Here is a 10528-nt window from a genome sequence, read left to right on the forward strand (position 1 = left end):
GGTGCTACCACGGTGGAAAGTCCAGACCAGGTCTCCACCGTGCACATCCCCCCCAGAATATGCCGATTTGGCTCTCGCCTTCTGTAAAAAGAAGGCGACTCAATTACCACCCCATCGACGGGGGGATTGTGCGATACATCTCCTGGTAGACGCTGCACTTCCCAGGAGTCACGTGTATCCCCTGTCGCAAGCGGAGACAGCGGCTATGGAGACATATGTCTCCGAATCCCTGCGTCAGGGGTACATTCGGTCCTCCACTTCACCCGCCTCCTCGAGTTTCTTTTTTGCGAAGAAGGATGGAGGTCTGCGCCCGTGCATTGACTATCGAGGTCTAAATCAAATCACGGTGAGGTACAGTTATCCGCTACCTCTTATCGCCACGGCGATTGAGTCAATGCACGGGGCGCGCTTCTTCACTAAACTGGATCTCAGGAGTGCGTACAACCTGGTGCGTATCCGGGAGGGAGACGAGTGGAAGACGGCATTTAGTACCACCTCAGGGCATTATGAGTACCTTGTCATGCCGTAGGGGTTGATGAATGCTCCATCAGTCTTCCAATCTTTTGTAGACAAGATTTTCAGGGACCTGCACGGGCAGGGTGTAGTGGTGTATATCGATGACATTCTGATATACTCCGCTACACGGGCAGAACATGTGTCCTTGGTGCGCAAGGTACTTGGACGACTGTTGGAGCATGACCTGTACGTCAAGGCTGAGAAATGCCTGTTCTTTCAGCAGGCCGTCTCCTTCCTAGGGTATCGCATTTCCACATCAGGGGTGGAGATGGAGAGTGACTGCATTGCAGCCGTGCGTAATTGGCCGACTCCCACTACGGTAAAGGAGGTGCAGCGATTTTTAGGGTTTGCCAATTACTACCGGAGATTTATCCGGGGTTTTGGCCAGGTGGCTGCTCCCATTACCTCACTGCTGAAGGGGGGTCCTGTACGTCTGCAGTGGTCGGTTGAGGTGGACAGGGCTTTTGGGCACCTAAGAGCTCTGTTTACCTCGGGTCCCATGCTGGCCCATCCAGATCCCTCTTCGGCGTTCATAGTGGAGGTGGACGCGTCCGAGGCTGGGATAGGAGCCGTGCTCTCTCAGCGCTCGGGCAGCCACCAAAGCTCCAACCCTGTGCTTTCTTCTCGAAGAAGCTCAGCCCGGCGGAGCGGAACTATGATGTGGGGGACCGGGAGCGGTTGGCTGTGGTTAAGGCTTTGAAGGCGTGGAGACATTGGCTTGAAGGGGCTAAACACCCTTTCCTCATTTGGACTGACCACCGCAACCTGGAGTACATCCGGGCAGCGAGGAGACTGAATCCTCATCAGGCAAGGTGGGCCATGTTCTGTACCTGTTTTGTGTTTACCCTGTCCTACAGACCAGGTTCCCAGAATGTGAAGGCAGATGCACTGTCCCTGTCACTGGTGTCGTAGGGTTTAGACCAAAACGCTGCGGGAAAATGTATACTCATCTCATCTTCTTTTATTTAAGGACAAAGAAGGAAAACCAAAACAAACACGTATACAAAAAACACGACGACAAAGAACAGGCCGGTAAGGCACAATCACCTTCAATCAGAGGCAACGATAGACAGCTGCCTCGAATTGAAGGCCCCAATCCCCATTACCAAAACATAGAAATACAAACACCTAGACAGAACATAGAAAAACTAACATAGAACAATAACCAAAACCCTGGATTAATACATCAAAATACCCCTCTACCTAAATACATAGCCCGAACCACATAAAACAAACACCCCCTGCCACGTCCTGACCAAACTACAAATAATAAATAACCCCTATACTGGTCAGGACGTGACAGTACCCCCCCCCAAAGGTGCAGACCCCGCATGCACCTCACACAAATAACCAAAAATAACCCCCAAAACAAAATAAATCCCCAAACTACATGGGAGGGAAGGGAGGGTGGCCACCGTCACCGACGGTGCTCCTGCAACACCCCCCCTTTCCCCAATACTCCCCCCTCAGGAGGTGGCTCAGGAGCTGGACGCAGACCCCGCTCCACCCCTGGCTCACTCCACTCACATAACGTCTCTACAGCGATATCCCTCTCCGTCGACCCCGGACTGTACGGCGACTCTAGGAGCTCTGGACTGTAGGGCGACTCTGGGAGCTCTGGACTGTAGGGCGACTCTGGGAGCTCCGGACCGTAGGGCGACTCTGGGAGCTCCGGACTGTAGGCCGTTTCTCCTGGTTCCGGACAGTGGGCCATCTCTCCTGGTTCCGGACAATGGGCCGTCTCTCCTGGTTCCAGACAGTGGGCCGTCTCTCCTGGTTTCGGACAGTGGGCCGTCTCTCTTGGTTCCGGACAGTGGGCCGTCTCTCTTGGTTCCGAACAGTCTGGACGAGGCACTGTTACCGGGAACACTCTGGACGAGGCACTGTTGCCGGAAGTTCTGGACGAGGCACTGTTGCCGGAAGTTCTGGACGAGGCACTGTTGCCGGAAGTTCTGGACGAGGCACTGTTGCCGGAAGTTCTGGACGAGGCACTGTTGCCGGAAGGTCTGGATGAGGCACTGTTGCCGGAGGTTCTGGACGAGGCACTGTTGCCGGAAGGTCTGGATGAGGCACTGTTACCGGACACTCTGGACGAGGCACTGTTGTCGGAAGCTCGGGACTGGGCTGACGCACTGGAAGCCTGATGCGTGGGGCTGGTAGTGGAGGTACCAGACTGGGGACATGCACCTCAGGGCTAGTGCGGGGAGCAGGAACAAGACGAGTTGGACTGGGCTGACGCACTGGAAGCCTGGTGCGTGGTGCTGGTTTAGGAGACGCCAGACTACGCACCTCAGGGTCAGCACGAGAAGCAGGAACTGGATACACCGGGACATGGGTAAGCACTGGAGGTCTGGAGCGCACCTCTTGCACAACCCGTCCTGGCTGGATGGAAATAGCAGCCCTGCACGAGCGGAGTGCTGGTACAGGGCGAACTGGGCTGTGCAGAGGCCTGATGGTTGCCGTGCGTAGAGCAGGCGTAGGGTAGCCTGGGCCTAGGAGGCGCACTGGTGGCCAGATGCGCTGTGCAGGCATCCTCCTTCCAGGATGGATACCTACTCTAGCACGGCACTTGCGAGGGGCTGGGATCGCTCGCACCGGACTGTGCGTGCGCATGGGCGAGATCATGCACACTACCGCATACTCCGGCGCTCTCCACTCCAAATGCTTCCCATAATAAGCACAGGGAGCTGGCTTAGGGCTCACCCTTGGCCCAGCCAAACTACCCGTGTGCCCCCCCCAAAAAAAATATTGGGGGTGCCTCTCGTGCTTCCCCATCGGCGCGTACAAAGGTTCATACCGGCGCCGCTCCGCCTTGGCTGCCTCTATCTCCTCCGGTGGGCGAACGATATTCCCCAGCCTGGTGCCATGGTCCAGCCCCGTCCAGAATTTCCTCCCATGTCCATGATTCCACTGGGCTCTGTTGCTGCTCCCTCCTCCGATGCTTGGTCCGTGTTTGGTGGGAGATTCTGTCACGGGTGTCGTAGGGTTTAGACCAAAACGCTGTGGGAAAATGTATACTCATCTTCTTTTATTTAAGGATAAAGAAGGAAAACCAAAACAAACACGTATACAAAAAACACGATGACAAAGAACAGGCCGGTAAGGCACAAAGCTATACACAGCAACAATCTCCCACAAAATCCCATGACAAAAACACTCCTAAATATAGGACCTTCAATCAGAGGCAACGATAGACAGCTGCCTCGAATTGAAGGCCCCAATCCCCATTACCAAAACATAGAAATACAAACACCTAAACAGAACATAGAAAAACTAACATAGAACAATAACCAAAACCCTGGATTAATACATCAAAATACCCCTCTACCTAAATACATAGCCCGAACCACATAAAACAAACGCCCCCTGCCACGTCCTGACCAAACTACAAATAACAAATAACCCCTATACTGGTCAGGACGTGACAGTCCTGGCTGTATGACACAGAGGAGTGGCCCATGGATCAGACTCCCATTCTCCTGGCCTCCTGCCTGGTAGCGCCGGTCGTGTGGGAGCTGGACGCGGACATTGAGCAGGCGTTGCGTACAGAGCCCACTCCACTCCGGTGTCCCGTCGGGCATCAGTACGTTCTGTCTGTTGTCCGTGACCAGTTGATCTATTGGGCCCACACATCTTCCTCCTCTGGTCATCCGGGGATCGGTCGGACGGTGCGCTGTCTGACTGGGAAGTACTGGTGGCCCACCTTGGCTAAGGACGTGAGGGTTTATGTTTCCTCCTGCTTGGTGTGCGCCCAGTGTAAGGCTCCTAGACACCTGCCCAGAGGTAAGCTACATCCTTTACCCATTTCACAACGGCCTTGGTCACACCTGTCGGTGGATTTCCTGACGGATCTTCCTCCTTCACAGGGAAACACCACGATCCTGGTCGTTATGGAATCGATCCTGGTCGTTAAGTCCTGTCGTCTCCTCCCTCTGCCCGGTCTCCCTACGGCCCTACAAACTGCGGAGGCCCTGTTTACACACGTCTTCCGGCACTACTGGGTGCCTGAGGATATAGTGTCTGATCGAGGTCCCCAGTTCACTTCGAGAGTCTAGAGGGTGTTCATGGAATGTCTGGGGGTCTCGATCAGTCTCACCTCGGGTTTTCACCCCGAGAGTAATGGGCAGGTGGAGAGAGTGGACCAGGATGTGGGCAGGTTTCTGCGGTCCTATTGCCAGGACCGGCCGGGGGAGTGGGCGGCGTTCGTGCCCTGGGCAGAGATGGCGCAGAACTCGCTCCGCCACTCCTCCACTAACCTCTCCCCCTTTCAGTGTCTATTGGGGTACCAGCTGGTTCTGGCACCGTGGCATCAGAGTCAGACCAAGGCTCCTGCGGTGGACGATTGGTTCAGGCGCACGGAGGAGACATGGCAAGCCGCCCATGGTCACCTTCAGCGGGCCGCACTGCACCAAAAGACCAGCGCGGTGAGGCCCCGGTGTTCGCACCGGGGGACCGGGTCTGGCTCTCGACCCGAAACCTGCCCCTCCGCCTGCCTTGCTGGAAGCTGGGTCCGCGGTTTGTGGGGCCATTCAAAGTCCTGAGGAGACTGAACGAGGTATGTTACAGGTTACAGCTTCCCCCTGATTACCTTATTAACCCCTTGTTCCATGTGTCTCTCCTCAGGCCGTGGTGGTTGGTCCGCTCCAGGAGTCTGAGTTGCGGGAGGTGCCTCCGCCCCCTCTGGACATCGAGGGGGCCTCGGCGTACTCCGTCCGTTCCATCCTGGATTCGAGGCGTCGGGCGGGGGGCCTTCAGTACCTCGTGGAGTGGGAGGGGTACGGTCCGGAGGAGAGGTGCTGGGTTCCGGTGGCGGATGTGTTGGACTCTGAATTTCTGTTTGTGTGTTACGTGTTTTTGTACGCACTAGGCTTGCGTGCGTTTTTCCCCGTGTTATTTCACGAAGCCTGTTTGTATTGTTATACATTTGATGTTTTGTGACTGTTCTGCGCGCTTTACACTTTGCCTTGTTGGCTGGAGGTTTTTTGACGCAGCCACGTCCGTCTGTATCTCTCTCCTGCCGAAATAAAGTGTGCGCCTGTTCACAATTCTCTGCTCTCCTGCACCTGACTTCACCACAAGTACGCACGCGCCTGACAGTCTTCCCTTTTACGGGGAAGAAGGAAGTAAACAAAGGAGGGATAATCTGTCTCAGCAGATGGGAAAATGGCATTTACAGTGCCTTCAGAAAGTATTCACACCGCTTGACTTTTTCCACATTTTGTTGTGTTACAGCCTGCATTTAAAATTGATAACATTTTGATTTCACTGGCATACACACAATACCCCATAATGTCAAAGTGGAATGTTTTCCATTTTATTTTATTTTTTATACAAAATTAAAAGCTGAAATGTCATGATTCAGTAAGTATTCAACCCCTTTGTTATGGCACACTAAATAAGTAAAAATGTGCTTAACAAGACACGTAATAAATTGCATGGACTCACTTTGTGTGCAATAATAGTGTTTTTTATGACTACCTCATCTCTCTAACCCACACAGACAATGATTTGTAAGGTCACTCAGTCAAGAAGTGAATTGTAAACACAGATTCGACCACAAAGGCCAGGGAGATTTTCCAATGCCTCTCAAAGAAGGGCAACTATTGGTAGATGGGTCAACAATAAAAAGCAAACATTGAGTATCCCTTTGAGCATGGTGAAGTTATTCATTACACTTTGGATGCTGTATCAATACACCCAGTCACTACAAAGATACAAGGGTCCTTCTTAACTCAGTTGCCGGAGAGGAAGGAAATTGCTTACGGATTTCTCCATGAGGACAATGGTGACTTGAAAACACTTAGAGTTGAGTGGCCAAGTTACAGTTAGGACTTAAATCCTAAATCGGCTTAAAATCTAAGGCAAGACTTGAAAATGGCTGTCTCGCAATGATCAACAACCAGCTAGAGCTTGAATAATTTGTTTAAGAATAATGTGCAAATATTTTATAATCCAGATGTGCAAAGCTCTTAGAGACTTACCCAGAAAGACTCACAGTTGTAATAGCCGCCAAATGTGATTCTAACATGTATTGACTTGTGTAATGAGATATTTCTGTATAAAATGTTCAATAAATTTGCTAGAATTTCGAAAAAGAATATTTTCACTTTGTCAATATGGGGTATTGTGTGTAGAAGGGTGAGAAAAAAAATCAATTGAATCGATTTGAATTGACTGTAGGGGGTATGAATATTTTCTGAAGGCACTGTATCATAATTCCTCCATCCTCTGCTTTTGTCTTGTCCAAAGGTCACATATTATTACACACATTTACATTCAATATTATTCATTATTATTCATCCATGATGGAATGTAAACAGCATTGCACTGCATAGCTTGTATTTGCCTGCCTGTGTGACAGATATGTCTCCCAGGGGTTTCCCAGACAGAGTTTAATTTAAGAAGCTAATTCTAATTAAATTAAGTAAGGACTAACCAGTTAAGTTCTTGGTGCTGACCAGAGGATGCTTAAAAAAACAGGGATGGGATACTAATACATAAGAATTTTGTGGAATTGGAACAAGTCACCTAAACCAAACAATGAACGGAGGTAAAAGAAAACGTTCAAAGAATTTCATTGACTTTGAAAAAACCCTCTTGATGCAAATTGTGTCAAACCAACCAATTATCTAGAACAGCATGACTCATCAACAGAAAACAAAAAAAGAATGCCCGGACTACCATTTGTAATTAATTAAACTCAAATGAAAAAGTAAACAAAAGGTCACTTTGAAATTGTACTTTTCTTGTCTAGCACAACAAGGTGGGGCCTAAATGTATTTGTGTGACAAAACTGTAACACAAACGATATCATACATAATCTCGGATATAATTTCTATATTGTCTAGTCTTTCTAAGGTCCTGTGGAAAAACAAAAATCAACTTAAAGAAGACAAATGCTGTTGCTCGTAGGGAGCCTTTCAACACTGGTGCAGACCCCCAGTAAGACCAGAGACAGATCAGCTGGTGGACGTGTTGACCGGGATCATTGATAGCCACCAACCCCTGGAAGGTATCCCCGAGGATGACCAATTTGGACAGTTCAGATGGGGGACTGTTCCAATCCTCATTTGGTAGGACACATTCACTCAACATGTGCCATCCCCGGACTGCAGGGGATGGCTGCAGGGGATGCATGTAATGTTTCCAGTCATCTCTTGACTCTTGCACATAATAAAAACTATGTAATGAATACACCACTTAAAGAAATATTGTTCTCTAATGCTGCACTGTAATCATTTTCTAGAGGCAGATGATCACCATAGCTTAAAGGGGATAAGATAGGAAGTTTACCACATCAGTCACCGGGTTTATTAATAAGTGTATCGAAGATGTTCCCAAAGTGACCGTAAGTACATATCCTAACCAGAAACCATGGATTACAGGCAAAATTCGCAATGAGCTAAAGACTAGAGCTGCCGCTTCCAAGGAGCAGTACACTAATCCAGACACTTTAAAAGAAATCCCGCTATGACCTCCGATAAACCGTGAAACAATAAAAACGTCAATACAGGGCCTAAGATCGAAATCTACTACACCGGCTCTGATGCTCGTCGGATATGGCAGGGCTTGCATATTATCAAAGGAAACCCAGCCGCAAACTGCCCTGTGATGCAAATCTACCAGAGGAGCTAAATTCCTTCTATGTTCGCTTCGAGACAAGCAACACTGAACCATGCATGAGAGCACCAGCTGTTCCGGAAGACTGTGTAATCTCGCTCTCCGTAGCCGATGTCAGTAAGACCTTTAAACAGGTTAACATTCACAAGGCTGCAAGGCCAGAAGGATTACCAGAACGCGTACTCAGAGCATGCGCTGACCAGCTGGCATGTGTCTTCACTGATATTTTCAACCTCTCCCTGACCCAGTCTGTAATACATACATGTTTCAAGCAGACCACCATAGTCCCTGTGCCCAAGAACACCAAGGTAACCTGTCTAAATGACTATCGCCCCGTAGCACACACATCTGTAGCCATAAAACTCTTTAAAAGGCTGATCATGGCTCACATCAACACCATCATCCCAGACACCCTAGACCCACTCCAATTTGCATACTGCCCCAATAGATCCACAGATGACACAATCTTTATTGCACTCAACACTGCCCTCTCCCACCTGGACAAGAGGAACACCTACATGAGAATGCTGTTCATTGACTATAGCTCAGCGTTCAACACCATAGTGCCCTCCATGCTCATCACTCCATGCTCATCCTCATCAGGACCCTGGGACTGAACACCTCCCTCTCCAACTGGGTCCTTGATTTCCTGACGGGCCGCCCCCAGGTAGTGGTAGTAGGCAACAACACATCCACCACACTGACCCTCTACCACACTGTGTGCTTGGTCCCTCCCTATACTCCCTGTTCACCCACGATGGTGTGGCTGCGCACAACTCCAACACCATCATTAAGTTAGCTGACGACACAACAGTGGTTGGCCTGATCACTGACGATGATGAGACAGCCTATAGAGAGTAGGTTAGTGACCTGGCAGTGTGGTGCCAGGACAACAACCTCTCCTTCAACATCAGCAAGACATAGGAGCTGACCGTGGACTAAAGGAAACGGAGGGCCATATTGACGGGGCTGTACTGGAGCGGGTTGAGAGCATCAAGTTCCTTGGCGTTCACATCAATGAGGCATTATCATGGTCCACACACACCAACACAGTCATGAAAAAGGCTAGACAGATCTTTAAAAAGTTATACAGCTGCGCCATTGAGAGAAATCTTGACTGGCTGCATCACCACTTGGCATGGCAACTGCTTGGCATCCAACCGCAAGGCGCTACAGAGGGTAATGTGGGCAGCCTAGTACATCACTGTGGCCAAGCTCCCTGCCATCGAGGACCTCTATACAAGGTGGTGTCAGAGGAAGGCCCTAAAAATGGTCAACAACTCCATCCACCCCAGTCATAGACTGTTCTTTCTGCTACCGCATGGCATACGGTACCGATGCACCAAGTCTGGAACCAACAGGACCCTGAACAGCTTCCACCCCCAAGCCATAACACTGCTAAATAGTTAGTTAAATAGTTAACCAATAGCTACCTAGACTATCTGCATTGACCCATTTTACACAAATTAATCACTTGTATTTATAAAGCCCTTTTTAAATCAGCAGATGTCACAAAGTGCTATACAGAAATCCAGCCTAAAACCTCAAAAAGCAAGCAATGCAGATGTAGAAGTACAGTGGCTAGGAAAAACTCCCTAGAAAAGCGGGAACCTAGGAAGAAATCTAGAGAGGAACCAGGCTCTGAGGGGTGGCCAGTCCTCTTCTGGCTGTGCCAGATGGAGATTATAAGAGTACATGGCTATTAAGGCCAGATTCTTCTTCAGGATGTTCAAATGTTCATAGATGACCAGCAGAGTCCAATAATAATCACAGTGATTGTAGACTAGAGGGTGCAACAGGTCAGTAACTCTTTTGACTCATCACGCTGCTGCTACTGTTTATTATCGGTTACTTAGTCACTTAATCCCTACCTACAGTGCCTTCAGAAAGTACCCCTTGACTTATTCCACACGTTTTACAGCCTGAGTTGAAAATGAATTAAACTTAGGTTTTCACACATCTACACACAATATCCCATAACGACAACGTGAAAACATGTTTTTAGAAATGTTTACAAACGAATTGAAAATTAAATACAGAAATATCTATTTCACATAAGTATTCACAGTGATTACAGTGGTGAGTCTTTCTGGGCAAGTCTCTAAGAGCTTTGCACACCTGGATTGTACAATATTTGCCCATTATTATTTTTAATATTCTTCAAACTCGGCTTTGTGTTTTAGGTTATTGTCCTGCTGAAGGTTAAATTAATCTTTATTTTTTATCCTGAAAAACTCCCCAGTCCTTAATGATTTCAAGCATACCCATAACATAATGCAGCCACCAGTATGCTTGAAAATATGGAGAGTGGTACTCAATAATGTGTTGTATTGGATTTGCGCCAAACATAACACTTTGTATTACAGTATTACAGTAAGACTTTAGTGCCTTG

Source organism: Salmo salar, chromosome ssa11 (assembly GCF_905237065.1).
Source record: "Salmo salar chromosome ssa11, Ssal_v3.1, whole genome shotgun sequence".
In the NCBI taxonomy this organism is placed as follows: Eukaryota; Metazoa; Chordata; class Actinopteri; order Salmoniformes; family Salmonidae; genus Salmo; species Salmo salar.